Genomic DNA, 24,096 nt, shown 5'->3' on the forward strand with positions numbered 1-24,096 from the left:
CATTGAGGATAGAGACAAATGGCCAACCTGTCCCCTGACATCAAGGATATCAAATTCTGTTGATAGAGTCTTGCGATATATACGTACATGGATATGCAAATAAAATAATGATGGACTGTCACCAGCCCTACATTGAAATTAACAGAGTGATGTGATAGATGATAATTGGCTTTGAGGAAGAATATGTAGTGTGGTCCTCTCTGGGAACACTGAATTGGAGACATGAAGGCTGAAAAGTGGCCAGCCATGTGCTGAGTATATGGCCTTTGAAGGGGATTAGTGCTCCGTGAAGAGTAAGGGTTCAGTGGTTGGAATAGAGAGAGCAAGAAGGGTAGAAAGGAAATTGCTAAGGAGTCTGGCCAAACTCTGCAGAGCATCGAAGGCCGTGGTAAGCCATTAAGATGTAATTTCTAAAAGTAATAGAAAACATTGGTAGTTTTACTTGAGAGAATGACTTACAATGATTTATATTTTGAAAGGACACTCTAGCTGCTTTATGGAAAATAGATTGCGGGAGACGGAGACAGATAGGAAGGGGAAGAATTCTTTAGGAGGCTTCAAGTAAGGAGACTGGAGAAGAGTGGATGTGTTGGAAGTATATTTTTAGGGTCGTGTTAACAAAATTTGCTGATAATTCATGCGTAGGGAGCTAGGGGTCGGAGTAATGGAAGGGAGAAATTGAGAACGCCTACTCATTTTGACTTGAAAGACTGAGTGGACTGTGGCAGTGTTTACTGAGATGGGGAAGACTGGGGTAGGAATAGAAATATGTTTTATTAGACTAGAATTTATATTTTATTTGACTTGGATTGTCTAATACAAATCAAAAAAAAAAAAAGATTAAGCCTCACCTGGAGCTAAATATATTTTATTTCGGTCAGGACAAATATGAATGTGCCAGAGAAAATCATGAAATATGGATGATATCTTCTCCCTGTATCACAAATAAAACAGTAATTTTCATAGTGGTTGAAGGTCATCTTGGGAACTATGTGAGGTGGTAGGATTTGTATATATGGAAATGATAGTGGATATGTGTCACTGTATTCCAAACGTGTGTGTGTGTGTGTTTGTGTTTGTGTGTATGTGTGTGTGTGTGTGTGTGCGTGCATGTGCATGCATGCATGCATGCACGCATGTGTGTGGCAATGTTTATAAGGACAGGATGTCTCTATGAGCTTATAAAAGTGGATGCCCTTGGGTTGGGTGGCAGTTTAAGATAGCTCTATATTTCAAGGTTGATCTTTATTAAACCTGAATTATTTTTTTTCTAAACCATTTTCAAGAAGAGTACTTTGTGTGAATACTCATGGAATAACAGACAGACCAATTCTTTTTTGCCTAGAATGAAAATCGCCTGTTATACATTCATCATCAGTAAATATTTTGGAAACTTCAAGAATATATTCATCCATATTGGTCTCAGACTTTGCTATCTGACAGATATAGTAAAACACTCACCAGAAACCATATATTAGCCAGATATGTAAGACATCAAACTGAAAGGTTATATAACAGCTATGAAGGGCATAGTTGCTCTTACAGTTCTAAATGTTAAGGAGGTCTGTTTGAAACTTGAAACTTGAAATAAAAACTAATATATAGCAATCTTAAACTGTCCATATCCATGATAATCGCATTGCAATATAACTAATGTTTCCGAATGGCACCGAAAGCAATACATTTTTTTTTCCTAAAATGAATCAGTTCTCTGTTTCCAGCTTAATATAGCACAATAATGCACACATACTCCAAAACACTTAAGGGGAGGGGTACCTTTTATTTTCTACTTTGGAGATGGAGAGGTAATTTGTGGTGTAGAGTAGAGAGAAGAGAAATTGGAAAATTATATTATTTACCCTGCTGTGAGAGAACTGGGAGAAAACTTGGAAAGAACTAATGTGGAGGCATCATTATTAGGCTAAATTAAAACTCTAAATCTCTAACTTTTTGAGATTGGCGCTTTGAAGCATCGTTATTTCCCTTGTAATCACTCTCAGAAATAAGCTACTTGCTAAGATGGATGACATGATAATTTTTCTTTAGGTAGAATGTACTATTTCAATGTCCAAAGACATTTTTTTTACGTGATAGTCAGTGAGTATCATATTGATTAAATTGACTCCCAGTCTCCTCCTGGTGTTTATTAACAAGACTATGGACTGGTTGGTGGCTTTATCTGAGCCTCACCCAGTGTCTGTCCACCGATACTTTTAAACTGGTTTGGGGTTGCCATGAGGTTTGTAGCTTTGGAAAATTAGCCTATCACTTTATCCAGAGATGAGGATTCATCTTAAAATAGCTAGATACTTGTGTCTCTTAGTGATGTATTTCTTTCTTTATGTTTGTTATTTAAGCAAAGGTTTGAGAGTAATTTTCTTCAAAAGTCTGGGGGAATATAAGAAATGTCTTCAGCAGAAGCAGAAAGGTTAAGAAACTTGGCAAAGAATAAGCCAGGGTCAGATTATAAGCAGAGCTCTCCTTTTAATGTCATGTATGAAAGAAATGGCCAGTTAAATAGATCATCCTCCAGCTTGTGGGGGGATTTTGGCAACACCTTGCTCTATCTTAGATCTCACTGGCTTTGGAGTCCTGCCTAGATTTGTTAAGAATTGCTTTCTCTGTCAGTTGTTTTCTCTCTTTCACACACTACCTATTTTTCGTATTTTTCGGGTGGCCATTTTAGTAACTGTACCCAATGTTTATTTTAAACCATCTAGCCTCATTTTCTTGTAAAGAGGGCTTTAAGGAGATTATTAAATGGGTTTGCAAGTACCATCCAGTCATGCTGGAGTGAATTTGACCTTGAGAATAGCATTGGCCCACATTCTCAGTGCCTACAAAAAAGCATGCGAGACCAAATCTCTGAGTCTATAGTTTTCTATAAAAAAATAAGATATGAAAGGCTTTTGAAAATCAGGCAGCATGGCTAATAAGATGTATAAAATAAAAATTCCTACCTTTCTTTTATTTGGCATTATGTTTGTGGGTAAAGTCAAAGAATATTGTACTTACAATAGACAATTACATGTATATGTTTCCATTATTTTAATTTACCCAGCTTTGTTGCAATTGGAAAAAATTTTGGAAAAGTAGCAGTAAATAATATCCAAACAGCTATTTGCATGACACAAACACAGAGAAGAAAGACAACTTGAAAGTTTTAAGAGGGTTAAAAGAATGCGAATACGAAACAGCGAAGACCATGTTGGGGGTAGCTCACGTGAACTAATGGTGGGGGCTGACTTTGAACTAGGATTGTTCTTTGTGCCCTTTAGATCCACCCTCGTGCAATGTAAAATGATGTTCAGTAATAATGCTGCCTTCAGAATGAACTGAGCTGTCTTCTATCAGCTAGAATGTAAGTTCCATAAGGGCGCTAATGTCATTTTTACCTTCTTTATTCACTGATTTGAACCAAGTGCTTAGAATGGTGCATAGCGTGTACTAGGAACTTAGTAACTATTTGCTAACGGGATGAATGCATTGGATACTTGTTTGGATGACAAGTAGTATGGTAGTAGTTTAGTTAACAGCATTGCATTAAGGTCAACTTCCTGGTTTCGATCCTTGCCCTTTGGTTATGTAAGATGTTAACATAAGGGAAAGATGAGTGAAGGGTATCTGGGACTTCTACTGTATTTACAATTCTCTGTTAATCGGGAATTATCTCAAAAAAATTTGATGTAGGAGATTGAGAATGGAAGAGGAAGAAGGAAGAAAGAATATGAAGGCTAAGAACCCTTAATTCTGGAGTACAAAAAGACAAGTATGTGTTAAAGGGGCAGGAAATACCTGATGTGAGTACAAGCAATTTGAAGGACTAAATAGACTTTGGCTTCTAACTGTTCTTGAAACCATGAGGAAATCTCAAATACTTTCCACCATAAATTGTCATCAGTCCTTATTTTTCACCTGTGCTGCTTTTGCCTAACTCTTGGCCTTTGCTGTTGCCAGCTGCTCACAGCCCTGAATCCTAAGTCCACCCTCCCTTCGTAGCATTGTATTAACAAGTGTTCAGATACTAGAATTTAACTGTGTAATTTCTTGTGTAATCACAGGCTCAAAAGAACACTAGAAAAAAGAGCTTTGGAAAGGAAAAATGGGCAGCCATTAGTATTATTTTGTGAAGAGAACAAATACTTAACAGGTTAATCTGTCCTCGGTGTTCTCAACAACTTGTTCCCCATAATGGAGAAGGGGAGACTAATTTGTGCATGCCTAAGTTATCTATCTAAAACTTTCAAAGCCAGACATCAAAAGAAGTTATAGTTCATTTTAAGCAATATCCACAAAACCTAATATAGTCTACTTCTGAGTAATCATTTAATTATGGTATTCTATCATTTTATTTTTAAAAAATAAGCTGAGTACATAAAAATGACTAAAATATCAACAGATTCTTTCTTCCTACGCATAACCATTAATCTTAAATGTTCCAAGAGAAGATGTTTAAAAAGTAACCCTTTGCGGCACTAGTACTTCTTCCTGCAGCTGTAGGCCCCTTTTCTTCCCAACCCCCTACTTTCTTCCTTTTATTTTCTCTTGTCACCTTGCGGTTATGGGTAATCCAGCACGTAGGAGTGGACTGGTAGGGGAAGGCACGAAGGATGCATTTTGCATTCACTTGTATATCAGCCTTGAAGCCAGGCTGGCAGCAATATTGTGGACAATGGATCTTTCAAACAAATCGACCGTTGTCTGTTCCTTCCTTCTGTAATTTTTGGCAGAGCTCTCCGTTACGTGTTTGGATTCTTGAAACTTTGAATGACTAAACTAGGACATGGTATTAATGTAAAGAACTGGCATCTTTGTTGACTTATTCAACAGACTATGTGTATAGAAAAGCAAAATAAGCACTTTCAGAAGTGTTGTACACACATGCCTCGGTTTGGAGAGTTTAAACAATGTAGAATGCAGTGCCCTGGAAAAAGCAAGGCTCATCTCTGGACTCTGTAAAGTTTAGTTTCTGAATAAAGATATTCTAATGGCCATAGATGAATAATATATGAGCAATTGTATGTAACATGCACATCTCTTAGCCTTTGGAGCAAATGTAGAACAAAATACATAGTGATACTGTTAAAAGTAAATTTCTTGGGCTGAAATGTCATGAGATTTATGGTTAAACTAGAAATCTCTTTGTAGTAGGATGGCAGTAATTCAAAATATTAGGCAAAATTAGAGTTTAGATGCAAATTGCCCACCTGTAGAGACTTGGCATTGTAACATAAAATTCACATAGTACAACTCAGTGATAAAATGAGTTGTTCTCAGTAGACCAGGGTTTCTCAGCCTCAGCATGGTTGACATTTCATGTCAAATTTATTGCTAGAGGCTGTTCTGTGCATTATAGGATATTTAGCAGCATCCTTGACCTGTACCCACATGATGCCAAGTGGCAGCCCCCTCCACTTGTGAAATAAAAACATGTTGCCAGATGTCTCCTGCTGGGAGTAGGGGATTTGCCAAAAATCATATTTGAGAATGATTGCAACAGGCCAAGGCGTGGCCCATATTGACCACAAGGAAGTTACATGTTCTTACAAAAAGATTTCCTATTTGTACCAAAACTATAAGCGGTATGCCAGGGCAGTCTAACTTGAAGCCTCATTGTGCAGTGGACTGGACTTTGAAAGTCTCAGCCATGTGAGCAAGAGTGAGTAAACAGAGTGACCAGTTGCCCAGCTCGACCGACCACCTTCCTCCATCAATTAACCCCTCTAGTCTTAGTAGCTTCGGTCTCTAAGCTTTCATTGACTTTCTTCCCCTGGCCATGGAATAGATTGTCTCCTTTACTCCAGAACAAAATCAAAATGCCTCTTGACAATGCAAAGGTTTAAAATTACTGTATTTTCTCTCTTCATGTCATGACTAATTTCTTAGAAAAATAGTCTTCAATGCATGCCTCTACCTCCTCACTGCCCACTTTCTGGAACACATCCCACAATTTGCTTTTTTTCTGTATCACTACTAAAAGTGGTCCCCCAAATGCTACAATTCAATATTCAAATGAGCACATTAACTGAACTTTTCCTAAGTTCATCTTTTTTGACTTCCATGCAACTTTTGGTTGTCTCAATCAGTGGTTCTTAAACTTTATCGTGTGTCAGACTTTTTTTCTTTTGTTTTCTTGTGTGTGTTTAATTATTTTTTTAAATTTACATACAGCAAAATTCACTCTTTCTGGTACACACACAGTTCTATGAGTTTTGACAAAGACACAGTCACGTAACCACCTTTTCAGTCAAGATATGAACCGCCACTCCCTCCCCAGTTCCATCATGCTGCCCCTTTGTAGTCAGACCCTCCTCCCACCCTCAGCCCTGGCAACTACTGATCTGCTCTTTGTCCCTATACATCTGTCTTTTCCTGAATGTCATGTAAATGCACTTTGAATCTGGCACCTTTCATTAGCATAATGCATTTGGGATTTATCCATGTTTGTGTATCGGTAGTTCATTCCTTTTTTAAAAACAAAAACAAACAAACAAACAAACAAAAAAAACGCCTACAGCACCTGGTATTCCTAGGTGGTCTCCCATCTAAGTACTAGCCAGGCCTGACCCTGCTTAGCTTCTGAGATCAGATGGGATCAGGCACGTTCAGGGTGGCATGGCTGTAGACCTAGTTCATTCCTTTTTATTGCTGTCAGTCTTCCACTGTGTGGATGTATCAAAGGTGCATCTGGCATTTACTCTTGACATTTAAATCTGGCATTACTCTTGAATCCTAGCTTAGATTTCCAACTGCCTATGAACATCATCTGGGTGAGCCACATGCATCTTAAGCTTAATTTACTCAAACTAAACCCAATCTCATAGTAAGAGACTTTTATATTTCCACTGGTGGTAATCACCATTTGACAGTTCACTAGGGGGAAAACATTTTCTAATCTTTCTCTCTTCCCTTTATAACCAACCAAGTGTACATTATTGGTGTGTCTCTACCCCTTTAGACATTCGTAACTTGTACAAGTGCTAAAAGATGATTCTTTTAGAAGGGAAGTATAAAATCAGATATATGCTTCAGAAGTATCACGCTGGCAGCAATGTGAGGAATTCACAGAAACTCAGGAAAATCAAAGGAGACACTCACCATCCCATATGAGATTAGCTATCATTTTGATTCACCAGGGGGAAATATGTTTCATTATTCCCAGGAAAAGCAAAGTTATCTGCCTCCCTAGAACTTAGTCCAATATTGCTTGGAAAAAAGTACTAATCTGGTGTGCTATGCTTCAGACAAATAATACATCTGAGAATTATATATTCTCACAAACATGATGATAAAGCAAACATGAGGTTTGCTTTACAGGAAGCCACCATATATTTTATCCCATGATAGAATGTCATATATATTTTTTCTGTTACTAGTACTAATAGTATTGATAATAATAGCCATCAATTTTTGAGCACTTTCTAAGGGCCAGACCAAGTACTTTGCACATATATATAAATATATATATATATAAATATGAACATTTATATATATAAAGAGTGAGATTGATAATAGATATAAGTATAGAGATATAGAGATATATAGACATAGTAGGCCCATCGGAGTATATTCTGTTATTGTTCTATTATGCATCTATGTAAACTAAAGGTTAAAGAGGATAACGACTATACTAAAGGTCACCTAGATCATAACTGGTAGAATTGAGATTTGAAAATATGCTGTCCAAAAGCCAAAGTGATGCTTCTCCAAGAGCACCAAATTTAGTTGCTGTGAGGATGCAGTTCTTGGAACCTGGCCTCCGTGAATAACCAGCCCCATCCTCCTCAGAATCTAAGACCTGGGTGGAGAAGGAAAAACCATCCAACTCAACTTTGTGCCTCCAGAGGCTGGTGGGGGTAGTCCTCCATTAGTGAGAGAAGCTGTGCAGCTGGCTAATGGAAGGGGACACAGAGAAGAGCTTTTCTTTGTGAGAGTTCATTACAGAGACATCTGTCGACTTCTAACTTTCTGCTGTATACCCTTTTTCTTTCATAGCTTCCATTTCTAGGCTGTAATGGGTGCAAAATTACTGCAGCATTTTTGTCCTGCTAGGCTGACCCCGTTATACACACCGCACTCATAAAGCTCTGGCTCAGTTTCTGTTCACACGTCCAAGTGTCCTGTGAGGCGGGGAGGTGCAAGGCTTGGCCACATTTGCAGGGGGACTGCTTCATTTTAAAAACAAGGATCTCATCTTTTCTTATGGCTGAGTAATAGTCCATTGTATATGTGTACCACATCTAATCTATTCAGTCATCTATTAGTATTATTGAATTATACACTTGAAACCTATATAATTTTATTAACCGATGTCATTCCAATAAACAAACAAACAAACAAACAAACAAACAAGGAAACTTGCCTCCTGGACGTTATTTTGATCACTGATGCTGATGGAGTAGTGCCTACTATGTCCCCCTTAATGGTGTATAAGGAGTCTTTAAATGAATTGCCAGGACACAGGTGCCAGGAAATCATCATTTCACAGGCAATAGAGAATTTGAGAGAGATTTTATTTTTATTTCAACATCCATTTGTCTTCATAATATTTTGTAAAGATATACCAGGATGGGTGTTTAATGGTTACTAGTGATCATCCTTACTGGAGAACATGAACAAATTGGTTTTGGTAATAATTTACACACTTTTATCTACTGGAAGATTCAGTCAAAAAATTGTGTGTTTACTCTCTTCTAGGTACCTTTCTAAGCACAAGAGATATATTAGGGAACAAGACAAACATGGTTTCTATCCTAGAGTTTACATTCTAGTAATATTGGTCAGAAAGTAGCCACATGTGTTTCTAAGTCACCCTTTCTCATATGTGCATATATATATATATATATATATATATATATATATATATATATAGTGTATATTATGTATATATATATTCATATATATCATATCATTTATAGGTTTCTCATATATTCCCTACTTTAGCCTATATCTCTCACCACAATTTCACACATTTCAATAAACATTTACATATATGTTTATATAAATATATATGTAACTGGTTTATATATATGTATGTGTGTGTATATATATAAATGTTTTTTGCCTGTGATAGTCTTCATGGGGAGGACTTAAATGGAAATAAGTTACCAACTACAGAAGGGTACAGAGCATCTTTTCTTTTAATGTAATTGCAAAAATAGGAGTGACATTGGTCATCAGAACATATTTACATTTTACTACTAAGCTGGTAAAAAGGACCTCGAGTACATTGGTATGTTCTGGGTCCTAGAGGCTGCAAACGAAATGATCGTTAGCTGTCTCTAAGGAAATTTTTTAAATTCTCTGAACTCGTGGACTTTCTTTTTGATGTGTGTCCCTCAAAACTATGTGTAGCGCTAAATTTTAAGCTACTGTTTTCAAAGCTACACAGACATAATGTTAGCGGTAGCAGGTGGGTGGGGGAAAGACTAGTGGGGAGAAAAACGTGTTTCAGGTCTTGGGCAGCATTTGTCAGAAGCCAGCTATTAACCTGTCAGCATCAGACAGATTGAAAGAGACACTTCTTAAGGTGAGCCCTTAAGAAAAGGAAAATAAGAAAAAGTCATTGTTGGGTTGACAGGGAAATGATCCCACCAGGGTCTAGGCTATGCCTGGAGAGGAAATGTTACTAACACCCGGGTGTATACTTAGAAGACAAGAGAGTTTATGCAGTGAGGTATCGATATGGAGGTAGTGATAAACAGTGAATAAAGAAAGCTATCTCTTTAGGTTTGCTTGACCAAAGAAGCAAAACCATTTTAAAGACAGAGGGCACACATTTTACTGAAAGAAGGAGGGGCTGACTAGTGCTGAGACCAAGGTATATCTATAGTGAAATGGTGACTCCCATCTCAGTGGGGAGCACAAATCATCTTCAGACATCGGTAGGAAAAAATATAAATAATGATCTTTATTAACAAAACCATGCCCTTATTTCTTAACTTGGTGTCATTTATTTTTCTTTTTTTTTTTAGAGAACACCAGGTGTTTTTTTATTTTGCTCACCTAAGTTTTAGCATAGAACAGTTCATCAGATATTTCTGCCTTTCCATTTTCTGGGCACACAGTAGGCCTGCACTTCCTGAAACTTCCTATTTTAATAGTACCGTGTGATCATTTCAGGGCAATGAGCTGTGAAGGGAAGTGACATGTGTCCCTTCCAGGCCAAGCATTTAAGTGTTGATATGAGATCCTCTAGAGCTCTCTCTTTCTCCTTCTCCAAGGCTACCGGCCGTCCTCAAATAGTGGCCATTCCATTAGCCTGGTCCTCGGATGAGGGTCAAAGCAACATACAGCAAAGCCTCCAGTCCACCCATAGTAGACAAAAATAGATCTTTATTATTTTAAGCTGTCAAGATTTTTGGCTTATTATAACAGCATAACCTGGCCTGTTATATGGATATATTTGTTTAGACATACGTGTAAGGCATTTTATCTTTCAAGGCATGCTATCTTTCTTAATGAATAGAGGCAAAGAATTTGTATAACGTTATGAACCTCTTCTCACAACCCAAGTTACCACTCCACTGTTCCTACAGCCCTATCCATAGGTGGGGTTTTCTTCAAGGACATTTTGTTTATGTTAGTCCTGGAAGACTTAAGGCCACCTAAAGAATTGTTATGCTAAAAGGGATATGACAAAATCGCTTTACTATATTAGTAGATATCTTAGTATTCTAGGGACTTCTGTGCAGAGAGAGAGAACCAATCACTACTGTCTATACTTTGTTTAAATGCTTTGTTTGTTTAAATCATATCTCTAAAAAGTCAAACTTTAAAAACTAAATTTTTCTTTAGAAGATGATAATTCCTCTTAAAATTTTAAGCTTTAATTCCATATTTTGTATGGCTTATTTTTTTTAGAACATGTTAAATACTTTAAAATATATACGTTTGCACTTAACTGTCTATTCTTAAACTAAAATCTATAGTAAATCATGAGTTTTATTTATTTTATCATTATTTCTGTACTCAGTTTTATATTTTCTAGGATTATATATCAATGCCTGGCTGACATATTAAATAGTAGTTGCTTCTCAAGGTGAATCAGATCTGAGCTGCTGGTCAGCAAGCTGAGGTTATTTTTTTAATCATTAAATTAATGTTTAAGGACATACTACCTTCACAAAAGTCTGATTTTTTTTTTTTTTTGCAACTTGCTGTCTCTCTCCAAAGATATTTTTAAAAGTTACACTTGGCAACATTATATAAACCATGTTCATTATTAGATATTGTCCTTTATTTAGCATTATTAAAAACATATATTCGTATAAACAACTTCTTAAAGTTGAGAACCATCTGGAAGTTTCACCTCCCCAGAGATGAGGGTGAATCCAAGTAGTTATTTCTCCTTAGCTTATTAGATTAATGTGTTGTTTGAGATTGCACAGGTGAGTCCTTTTCTACGAGGTTATTAGGTGTAAAGCCCGGAGCTGGCTAGCCTTATCTGCTCTTAGTAAGCATTCTTCTTTTTCTTTTTTCTTTTTATCAAGACTATTTGATGTATTTTTTTTTACTTTTATTCACCATTCTCAACTTACCCAATAGTAACACAGCCACACCAATGCTTTATAAACAGGCATCTAAGTAAAAGTTAAAACAAAATGTATGTGCACATATATTTTAGCACTCTACTACTTATTGAAATCAATAACAATTAAATATGCTTTATTATGTTCATACTTCTCTTATATTACAACTGGAATGTATGGGAATAAAATTTATATTAACTTTTTTTAACTCTGAACTTTCATAGACCTAGTGTGTTTTCATCAACAGTAAAAATATTAAGCAATTTTTTCATCAATCTTATTGAGTGTTCAGATTATCCTGAGCTGGCCAGTAGGATCACCTTTCCCCTTTCATCATTTTCTTTGATGTTTTTGGGCCCCTACTTGTGTCCTGGCAACAACAGACATCCAAGACCCATGGAGATTAATTATTTCCCACCCCAAGACATAAAATTAACAACTGCAGAGAATGTTGCACACGTGAGTGTTGATTGCACATGCAAGTGTCCCCTGTTCTTGGCACTTTAAGTAATAACAAATCTGAAAAGTATATTTCTTTCTACAGTCACATGTTCACACTAATTTTTTTCCACTATAAGGGCTTAATTTTTGGTAATTTTTCTTCAACTGGTTGCTGATTTCCACTCATGATTTTCATTCAGATGATCGGTACACTATAAATATCAGGGATGTTTATGACAGGGGCAGATGGAAAAATCAGAGTGTAGAGAAGCAGGTAGAGTGTAGATAAGCAGGTAGAGTGTATGGTGATGTTCACAGTGTGTGTGTGTGTATCCCTGAAGAAAAGCCTGAAAGGATCTACTCTAAGATTGATTTATCCTCCTCACTTTGCTTTTTAATCACTCTAGTTATTGTTCAACAAACATGCTGGATCTTATATATAAAACATATACATAAAATCTCAAAAATTGCTTATTTTTTATAACCAGATGATATTTTGCTTTTGTGTCCATGGTTCCCCTTTAGAATGAGGAGGATTCTAGATAATCGTATTGTGTTATATTTCTACTTCATTGCATTGCTCTCTGGGGGGAAAATTAACAAGAAGAGACTTGTCACTTGAGTTCTATTCATGACCTCTCTACTGGGAGCATTATAAGTGGAATGCAGCAAAGAGGAGATACAATTCCGGGAGAATATGGGCTCATAGATCTTTCAGAACAACGTTGGAAGAAAAGCTTTCTTACGATTGCTATAGCAAATGATGCTTTGAACTGCTTTACAGTCATCTTCATAGGAGCATGGGGTCCAGATGTGAAGAACAGAACTATATTCCAAGTGGCTTTTCAAGATAACTGAGTCTGCCCCCAGGCCTCCTACAGCCACGCTGATATGTGTGTCATGAAATCAGGGGATCATGAGGCCACTGATGTGACGTTAGAAAGCAACATACCTTTTTGCTGCTAAAATGGATAGAGATGTGAGTGCTTACCTATAAGTAGGAGTCAGATTTGAATTTTATGAAGAGCTTTCTAGCTGCATACAGACCTTGAGACCTCTCTAGAGTGGTGCCAGCCTCAACATTTCAGCTGGCTCTTTCTTCTATAACTCCATTTACGTCCGACTTAAATCTCACTTTTAGCATTTTCATTTTTTGTTTCTTCATTGACCAATTCTCTGTTTCGATTATCTAGTTTTATAAGATGTCACATGAATGTATTACTGGGAGACAGAGGCAACACCCTACGTGCTTTACTGTCTGTGCTTGAACTGAATAACAGATGCTTAGAGAACAGTCACTGACAGACTTTGAAAGAACTGATGTGACCGGCCCTGGATCATGATGTGCATCTGTAATCTATGTAGTGATTGTGGAGAGAAGAACTGGCAGTGAATTTCACATTCATGCAAAGTGTGCTAACTGTATACTGTACATAGTAACTGAACTTTAACCCTGTTGTTAGGAGACTGGAGTTATTAACTAAATCATGGTAACTGAAATTCATATATGTCTTATTTTTCACTTCATAGCTTCAGCACATCATGCCACAAACTTAGTACCTTATAATGCATTGATTACTGTGTTGTAAGACAAATATTACTCAATTTTATCTTTATTGACCAGTTTATTCCTCTGTGGCTTTTTGTCCTACAGTACATTCTATGTTCTGGTAAGAATTTTTGACCCATAATGGCTGGCAAATATGTGCGGGTGGTCATGCACAGGAGCAAAAATAAATTTTCACTGTGGTTGTTAACATGAAGGTTTTCGAGGGACATGGATCACTGGCAGAGGAAACAGAATGAGTAGCAGACAGGGATTGACGGGAGGTCACTGACATTCTAAGCGGTACCCGTACACATCACTGCAGCCGGAGGGAAACTTGGCTGAAGGAAACTGGCTAGAGGCATGTTCTGCCTTTGGATGCTGTGGAGAGAATGGCAGCATCATTAAGGATGCACAAGCACTGGGAGACTTCCTTTGCATAGGAACTATGCTATAATAGTCCCATTTAATGATAATTCAGTTAGCATTCCCATTTCCAGATACTAAATGGGATACTTAGTGAAGAATTGAGAATAGCTTTTTGAAAAGAAGTTTAATAGTCTTTGGAAATTTAATAAAAATAGGTATCTTTGTCAAGATAGTGAGACCCAGTATTAGTATAAGATGTACAATGGAGAGAGTCTTTTACTTTGTATATGTAATAGGTTTAATTCACAGCACTGCCAATTATTAGCTGTGTATGATCATTCACTGATTCATTTATTTATTCTCCTACAGTCAGTATTTACTATTAGGTGCCTGACACCACACCACACTTTCTGCAATCAGGGTCAAACATTTCACCTCTTTAAGTTCCTCACCTGTGAGATTCTAAGTCTTCTGGAATCGATTTGAAAGGCAGTTCTACAGATCGAAAACTTTTTCTATTTTTTAATTGTTTTTGTTTGAAAGCCAGGAGTTCTATAACATACTTTCACAGAAGTAATAGGAATATAATTTTCAGTGATAAAATTCACAACTGAAGAAAAAGTAAAGCAGTTTTCAATTTACCTTTAGCTTTTGCCGTCACCCCATCCAGCACATGAACAATGAGTGCAGTAATTTACCTTTATTTAGGGTGTCAATTAGAGGGTAGATTCCTTATGGAAAAGTCTTCTGGTCTACTCCTCTCCCTTCAGACAGGATTATAACTAAATGATTTTGTATAGCTTCATGTGTGTGTATGCCTAGGAAAGAAGCGTCCACATCTTTGCCCCATCATTCATCTCACTGTTTACTGTTAAGATGAGTTTTCCAATTTTCCCTTGTTTCCCCGAAATTGAATCTTTCATGTAGAGTTTGGAGCTGGTCTGTCTGCTAGGAAATAGCTGTATAATAAAACAGCCATATGATAGCAGCCATATAATAATTCACCCAGTTATTCATTCCTTCCCTCAACAATTGGACCAAAAATGCATCAGTATGTGTGGGTTTCAATTAAATTCAGAGGACAGTTATTGAGTGACTACTGCATGCAAGCTGCTAGGTTGAGGCTACTGAGATGGATAAGAAACCATCCCCTCTGAACTTGCAATCTAGAGACAGACAGACATATAAGTATACCATTGAAAATGTTTGGTGTAATTTCTAATAGAATGTCCTTGGGGCTATGTAAGTGGACAGGAGGATTTAGTTCTATCTCCGAGGATGGGGTATAAGTCAGGGAAGGTGTTTCAGTGGTGACTACACTTAAAGTGGGTGTATAAAGAATAAATAAGTAAAACAGGCAGGTGAGCAAAGTTGTGGATGGAGAAAGGTGCCTTCCAGCCAGCAATTTTTTTGTTGTTTCTTCGTTAGCATTCTCTGCTTATTTCTCTTTGGGTTTTCAACTATCTCTATATTATGTCTTAAGGTTCTAATCACCGTAATGGGATGGCTTTATATCCCCCCACCCCACCCTCTTGTCACACCACTGTCTGAACAATACATCTTGACTCTTGAAAATGATAGCATCTGACTCCAATCAAATGTCCTGCTTATAGCTCTGATATAGGTCTGGGGGCTTTTCCATGTTATTTGAAGCTAGTATTGATTGCTTTAGCTCTGAACACAATGCCCAAAGTGTCATGCTGGTTGCTTTTGGTGAGGAACAAAAAGTAAAACCGAGCTAAATGAAATGAAGGGGTAAATGTAGAATCAAAAAAGCCAGGCGTCTTCTGGTGCCTGCTATCATTAAATCAAGAAGCTGGTAAGGTCAATGAGGGAGGTGAGGGAGGATGGGCCTGCCAGGAGACAATATGTTGCCCTGCATGAGAGCAAGTTGTGGTGCTAAGTATAAATCACATCATTTGCTTATAGTCTTCATTATTTATCTTTAATCTCTGGCAGATGGGAACTGGCTGGGAGCATACAAGGGTACAGAACACTCCTGTGTGCGCTTGCTTGCCAGAGAGATCTACTAGGTGAATTAACCTCTACTCTCCTAGTGTAATCAGCGGGGTGCCATTTAGAGTAGCCATATAGTTTATCTTCGGAGCAAGATACCTTGGAGGGTGAAAGAGGACACTGTAAATAATCATGCCTGCATAATAGGAACAGAGAAGGACATCCCCAGGCGAACAGGGCCCCTGGGGGATATATGATCATTTTACCATTTGTTCTGTCTGAAGGGAAATTTCCAAGGAGAAATAGAAATAATACACAGAGCATGACTCTGGCAATAGGCTAAGACTCTAGGGAATTAGTCACTATATCAGTCCCTAAATTTATAAGTTTGGGAAAATTTCAAATTTGAGCAATGATTCCCTAAAATGTTTGTTGAGAGACATAAGATGACTGTCCTTTTCATACCCAGTACATTTCTATGGGAATATCAGAATTATATGCAGTTACTAGAAAGCCAGCTGTAATGACCTTCCAAAAGCATTGCAATTCAGGCTAAAACGCATAGGTACAAGGACAACTTTAAATTTTATTATTCAGTACTTAAAAAATTATTTAAGTACTCAAACTATTACAAATAAAGCCTAGTTGGCACACTCTTTTTCTAGATCTTCATCTGGCTGCCCCTTTTCATCTCGTAGATCTCAACTCAACGTCCCCTTCTCAGAAAGGCCTTTCCTGGTCACCGTAGCTAAAGTGACTCACTGATTCCTGTCATACTCTATCACATTGTCCTTATGTCATTTTCTTAGCCCTTAGTAGTGTGTAAAATTGTCCCGTTTATTTACCAATGAATTAATTGTATACTTTCCCCGCTAGGATGTAAGACTATTGAGGAGAGTAGTTCCACCTGTCTTGTTTCATAGTCTGTCTCCAATAATTAGAAACTTGTAAGAATTTAGTATATAATAAATATTAGCTTATTGGCTACACCGACAGAAAATACATCTTTTTTTTTTTTTTGGTCTTTATTGAATATATTTTGCAGCAGACATTCTCTCCCTTTCACAATTTTCGTGAAGAGACGTGTGCCTTCTTAGCAGCTCTGTTCCTGTCCCCACCCATGCACTTAGATTGATGTTATGAAGCCTCAAATACCCCTCGAATATGGATGGACTCAACATCATCTTGTGATGAGGCTTTCATCAGCATCCCTTCCACTGTGCTCGGCCTTTATTTCCTTTACTCTTGGCCTTCTCCTGAATTAACCTCGGCCTGGTAGCAGGCCCTGCTGATGTTAATCTTCTGGCCACACGAGTAAGTTTTTTTTTTTTTTTCCCATTTTCTCTTCTCATGCTCATCTTTTTCATCTCTTGCTGATGATGGTTAAGTACAAAGACAGCACTGCTATGCACTGCGTGAATTATACTTTGTCATTCAGAATTGCTCTTATTGCCAAATGAATGCGTTCACATGCTTGTGCAACAGCTTTCTTCAAAAACACGTTTTTGCATTTTCGTTTCCATTATTAACAGATCTCTTTATCTCTCCTTTCAGTGATCTTATCCATTGCTGTTGCACTGCTTGGACATCATAGCATTCAAAATGTTCATTAAAGCACCTAAAAAAAATGATGCACAGCCTGTACCTGTGCTGTCCAACTTCGGTGCCACTCGCCACACATGCCTGTTGAGCACTGGAAATGTGGTCGTTGTGACTGAGGAACTGAATTTTTAATTTAATTCAATTTAATTTTAACTAATTTAAATTAACTTTAAAAATTAGTGTTTGATTTACATTCCCTCTGGCAGTGTGTGAAGATTCTTTTTTTCCCATAACCTCTCCAACACTGTTATTTTATGTCTTGCTGGTGATGATAGCCATTCTAATAGGTGTGAGGTGGTATCTCATTTTGGTTTTGATTTGTATTTTCCTGATAGCTAGTGAGCTATTTTCATATGTCTGTTGGCTGTATGTCTTCTTGGAAGAAGTGTCTGTTTAGGTCCTCTGCCCATTTTTTAGTTGGATTGGTTTTTTGTTGTTGTTGTATGAGTTCTTTATATATTTTGGATATTAGCCCCTTATCGGAGGGGGAAAGGAGTCTTGGGGAGGTAGAAAAGGGTAAAGGAAGTCAAATATATGGTGACAGAATATTTGATCTAGGATGGTGAACACACAACACAGTATACAGATAATGCATTGTAGAACTGTACACTTGAAACCTATATAATTTTATTAACCAATGTTATCCCAATAAATTTAATTTTTAAAATTGGTATTCAGTTTAGTCATTGGAAAACAATTAAGTTAAATGCATTGACTAACTTGGATATTTGAATACTTCTTCAATTGTAAATCTTATGAAAGTTTTATGAAGATTACATATTTCTAATAAAAAAATTTGTGTTTGAACTGAGATGTGCTGCAAATATAAAATGCACACCATATTTTGAAGACTTAATTTGGAAAATAGAATGTAAAACAGCTCTAATAATTTTAAATTATGATTACATTTTGAAATGGTAATATATTGGGTTAGGGAAAATATATAATAAAATTAATTTTTTATTCCTTTTTATTTTTTTTAATGTGGCTACTAGAAAATTTAAAATTTGTTTACTTTTCATTATATTCCCTTTGGACAGCACTTACCCGACTGTGGGTTGTCTTAGAGGAGATAATATAAATTGGCATTAGTTTTGTTTAATCTCCATCATGTTACTAAGAATAAAAACAAACAAAACAAGAAATCATCAGACAGAGAAAGACAAATGCCATATGATTTCACTTATATGTGGAATCTAAAAAATATAAATGAACAAACAAAACAGACAACAGATTGATGTTTGCCAGTTGGGAAATGGTTTAGGGGTCTGGGTGAAAAGGTGAAGGGATTAAGAAGTACAAATTACCAGTTGTAAAATCCATCACAGGGATGTAAAGTAAGCATAGGGAATATAGTCAATAATATTGTAATAAGTATGTATGGTGTCAGGTGCGTACCAGACTTAAAGTGATCACTTTGTAAGGTATATAAATGTCTAATCACTATGGTATACACCTGAAACTAATATAATATTGTATGTCAACTGTAATTGGTAAATAAATTAATTTGTTAAAAAAAGAAAAATCATTAGTTGCTATTGGTCACAGTTTGGGTTCCCTAGGGGCAGACTCTGAGGTGCAGTTTAGTCTGTCACATGGTTTTTAGGAGATCTCCGGGCTCTCTGACCACCTGTGAAAGAGGGGAAGGAAGTAGAATTATGCAGAGGGAGAGTTAAGCTTTGATGCAGCCCCAAAGATAGCCTCATCCACCTCCGCAAGGAGCTCTGCAGTTGGGTGAGGTGGCTCTCTGTAGCTGAGGCCAACCTTGAGGAGTTGACAGCTGACGGTTGATTGTAGGCAGCACTCCCAGCAGCTTGGGCAACAAGTCAGGGACATTTGGGCAGCACATTACAGTGTCCACTGTAATACATTTTTCATTAACATTTTTAAATAAAAATACTTGCTTGATTATTGTCATTTTGTTTTGTTTTGTTTTGTTTTTGATAAGATGTGTTGGCTAGCATCAGTTCATAGCTGAAGCTAAGTCAGTTTTCTTAGGCCGTGGTATGAATCGTGTGTTTATCATTGATCTCTTTCTCACTCGACTCATCTCAGGCTTAGCTTGTTTTATTACTTGCCTGGCCCCTCTAGACGTTTGTGTTGGTTTGTAAGCCCAGACCAGACTGACTTAAGCTCAACCATGACTGGGGACCACATTTAATGCCTTTTGTTGGTAGCTGACAACATTGGTCACACTCTTGTATTTGTCTAATTCTTACTGCTACTTGTTAATTATCTCCTATAATGTGTGTGTGTATATACACACATATGTGTATATATATGTATATTTATATAATCTCTTTAAAGCCTTGTTCAAAGATTGGTTTGTATTAGAAGCTTAACAAATACATTATTTACTGACATAAATATGTGTGACAACCAATAATGTCCTTATTCTATTCTATATCTACATCTTCAGTGAATGCTTATGTACCATCATATCCATGACATTTTCCCCTCACCTTTTGGCAGTAAAGAAACTAAAAATGGAAGCCTCCATTACCTGTCTGTTGGAAACTAGGGTATAAAACTCAAAGTTGCATATCATGTTAAAAAAGATTTAATAAATTGAGTGTAACTGTCACTGTAGTTGATTTGAAAGAGAATATCTGATGGAATGGGGTGGCACATACTGTCAGCAATCAGAAAAGGTCAACTATGTAGTTGTTGTAGGGAAAAAATATGAAAAAAGTCAAAAAAAATTAAGATTTTTTTTTCCCCTATAGTCTTTCTGCCTGTTTGCCTACTTCTTTATACTGCTATATAATTTTATGGGATATGATTCTCAATTAGGAAACTTTAAAAAGGACAAAAAATGGGAAGAGACTATCTTCTAAATATATCTTTAGTTCTTCAGGCAGCAATTTAATTTCAGTTAAAAGAAAGAACAAAGGCTTGCCAGTGTTTGGGAATGAGGCTAGCTGGGTACTTCAGTGGGGCTCTTTTTAGAAATGGACCATCAGGGCAGTTGCCGTGTTACGTAATGCTGTCCTCCTCTTACCCACAGAGAAACCGCAGCTGCTTTGAGGCTTTACAGAAGCAGCAGTGACTTGAATTCTGTGTTGCTTGTGTCCAGAAAAGTCCAGGCACTTATCAGTTTTTTTTTTCTCATTTTAAAATTATCTATTTGAAGGCAATGTAAAAGGGTGATCTCCATTTTAGAGACAGTTAAACTGAGTTTCAGTGAGGTTTGTTGTCTTGGATCGAGATATCCACTAGCATTATGAGAACAAAATCTTGCTTTCTTTTCCAAACCCATTCTCTATCCTAGCTTCTCTTAGGCTGTCAATATAATATCAAATATTTTGTGTATATATGAGAAATTTGAAATTTTATTCATTTCACTAGCATTTATTGAATTCCTGCCTTGTACTGCTGACCAAGGTCAGAAATGATTTAAAAATGTTTCCTTCAGAATGCCTACTGGATATTTTTGCCACACAGACTAAAACCCTACTGATAACTTCCATTCCATCTTGCATATGTGTAATTGAGACACTATAGAAAGGAATATGGGAGGTACAAGATATGGAATAAAACATGTCTTGGGGAAAATATTTTACCCCTGAGAGAGTTTAGGACAAATTGTTATCCAAAGATTTATTTTTTTGTATGTAGCACTATGTCTATGTAGCCCTGTGAGAACATACAGAACCTAGGAGAAAGAGAACTGACTCCCAGTCTCAACTCTGATACTTTCTTACTTGGCAAAGTCAAAAAACCTCTCCTTCCATCCGCATCTCTCCCCATGTATGTGATAAGGATAATAATTACTCAAATAAATCCTATTGATCTGCCCCAGGGAGATTTGGAAAATAAAGTCATAAGTATTAAGGAAGATGGTGCACTCTAAATGAAAGTGTTATGATTATCTCTGTCCTCTAGGGGCTTGCTAAAACAATTTCCTAAGGTAACTTTCACACTGACTTTGATATGAATGTCCAGATCTCTGAAATATAGGAGTAACGTACAGGACCAAGAAGGGTATTTTGACACTCTACAGTATTCCACCCTCCCCCTGTAAAAAAGACCTTTTTAATATTAAGAAGATAATGATGACTCTGATCTGAATGATTAAGCCAAATAAGTTGTTAAATTCAGGGAGCAAAGATCTAAATTAACACTAGCTATCGTTTGCAGAGATACTTCAATTGTACAAGTGCCCTACACAGGTTATTTCATTTAATTCTTATGAGGCAGGTATTCTATGGACGAGGAAACAGAGAGGTTCAGGGAACTCGGGTCAATTTCCCAAGTTCGCACAGCTCATTGTCCACTAAGCCTTGATATGGAACCAGAGCTATATTCAAAATTGGAGCTATTTCCACTCTGCTATACCATCCTGTCTCCTTGTAACTATCCAGCACCGCTCCTTCCCCCCACCCCTTTACTCTCTTCGTCATGTAGTATTTGACTGTCTTTGCCTTTCTTTTCCTTCAAGGGTACATCACCAATTCCTGTCTAGATTTAAATTTATAGACACAAAATAGGATAAAAGTCTTTGTTTCCAAGCCAGTGGGCTGGGTTTCCAGAGGCATAAATTCTAGGAATTAGTAATATCCCATATAAAATCACTGAAGGATGGTATCTGTGGTTATTTCATTGGCCTCTATGATACTCCCTTACGGTGTAATTTATTCCACAGTCTCTGGATACATGTGTTTATGCTCTGGGGAACAGGTTACACTTGCCTTTCCTAGAAACCTTCAACCAAACAGGACCAGGATGTAGATCAAGTTCTGTCAGCCCACACCTAAAATGTCCTCTACAGACATGTTGCTACTAAGCTAGAAATCATCTGCCGTATTTCCTGTTTTCTCTTTAATGACCAACTCTATAAGCACTCAGAATGAATAAGGGATAGGGTTTGTTCTTCTCCCAGGCTCCTCAGCTTTCCATGGTAATTTGCAAGTCAGAAGGGAAAACCCATTAGAAGCTGAACAGATTAAAAGATAATAGGATTTGGAGAACAGGACTCAGAGAATCAAGAGTAAATTCTGTAGGTTCACAATTACGGTCGCTGAGTCCAGATTTGTTCCTTTCCTGATGGGGCCAAGGCACATGCAGCCTCATGGAGCGACTGGTAAGGCCTGATGAAAGGAGAAAATAAGCTCCATAAATACAAACTTTAGAGTCAATAGTATATTCCCCCGGGACCGCCAGTGCTTAACTTAGCAAGGTTAGAAAAGGAATTCCCCTCCACCCCCAGCTTTATTGAAGTATAATTGACAAATAAAATTGTAAAATATTAAAGTGTTCAGTATAACGTTTCGATAAAGGAATTCCTTAAGATATAAAGGCAAAAATGAATGGTATTAAATACAAAACAATTAAAACAGCTACAGAATCCTGCTTTCCAAGCTTGATCACTAACACAGTTGTGAAATGCTAGGAATTGGGATGTGGAAAAGATCTCAGAGATCACCCAGAGCCTCCAAGGACCATGCAAGAATCCTGATGCTGGGAAACTGTGGCACAGCTCTGTTCTCACTGTGACTCCTTAATCTGCCTTTACCCTGCAAGGCTATTTGAGAACCATGGATTCCCAGAAATGGGTGGAAAATATTCCCCCAACCAAGTAAGAAATAAGTCTCTTTTGTTCTCTGTGTCCTGGATTCTGTATGCTGCCTGGTGGGGGAGGAAGGGCTAACCCTGAAGTTCTCAGGCATTTGCTACTGTCTCGGTAGGTAGATCTTCAATTAGGTCCCAGCTTCTCTCCATCTGTTATTTCTGGAGTATTTTGGCCTTCATCTGGAGGAAGGTGACAGGAAAGCATTCTGTTCCTGCAGAAAATGTGCTTGTCATCGCAGTGTACTGTTGAAACAGCTACTGCCTACATTGCTCTACCTCTTGAAAGCTAGCATTTTGGTGTGAATCAATTATGAAAAGTGATGCACACCACCTACACACACACACACACACACACACCATGCGCATTTACACACACACACACATACACGCTCTCCACCTGAAAACCTGAGATATAACACAAATGTCTAGAATTGAGAACACTCATACAGAGCACTTCAAATAATATTAAAATTCAGCCTCTTGGGAACAGTGAGTAATAAAAGAAATTTAGAGTTTTATAAACTAGTTCTAATAAAATAATTTTGTTAAATTATTCTGATAAAAATCATTCTAATAAAATAATTTTTATGGTACTTTACAATGTTACATTAGTGATTTCATATCTATCTGTTGTCTCCTGTTGTTCTACAAAGACCTTATAAGATATTTACTAACTACCCTTCTTAGACAAGTAAAGTCAGGTCCAGTAGTTCTGCCCAGGGTATCATAGCCAAAGAAATGGCAGACCTATTAAATTCACATTTTAAATTATATTTTTTTCTCTTTCTTTTCCTATTTTGAAATATATTCTTTCTTCTGATACCAAGGTATAAGACAGGCAAGGAAGATCTAGAGCTCCTCAAAAGATTAGGTCAAAAAGAGAACATGAAAGTTTCTCCCTTAAAGGTTTACTTTGGCATGTTGTTGTCACTGGAGAAAGCCCGTCTACCTCCATGGCATGTCTTGTGCCTGAGAACGTCTCCTAGAGCAATCTATAGAGAGTGGTGAGGTAGCATTTCTCAGAAGCAAAATGCTTTGCTACGCAGAGCCTTTGAAAAGTCTAGAAAACATTAACAAATG

The 24,096-nt window shown here is 37.2% G+C and overlaps 1 protein-coding gene and 1 non-coding gene across 2 annotated transcripts in view; one reads left to right on the top strand and one right to left on the bottom strand.

The window, feature by feature from the left end:
• Positions 1–24,096, top strand: part of NRXN3 (neurexin 3) — a 1,605,778-nt gene that overhangs the window by 985,859 nt on the left and 595,823 nt on the right. The gene's annotated exons all lie outside the window — the stretch shown is intronic.
• On the bottom strand, positions 6,509–6,627 carry LOC120619900 (5S ribosomal RNA). Its single transcript, XR_005657676.1, has one exon. It is a non-coding gene; the product is annotated as a 5S ribosomal RNA (ribosomal RNA).

The sequence above is a fragment of the Pteropus medius genome, unplaced genomic scaffold (genome assembly GCF_902729225.1).
Source record: "Pteropus medius unplaced genomic scaffold, Ma_sr-lr_union100, whole genome shotgun sequence".
NCBI lineage: Eukaryota > Metazoa > Chordata > Mammalia > Chiroptera > Pteropodidae > Pteropus > Pteropus medius.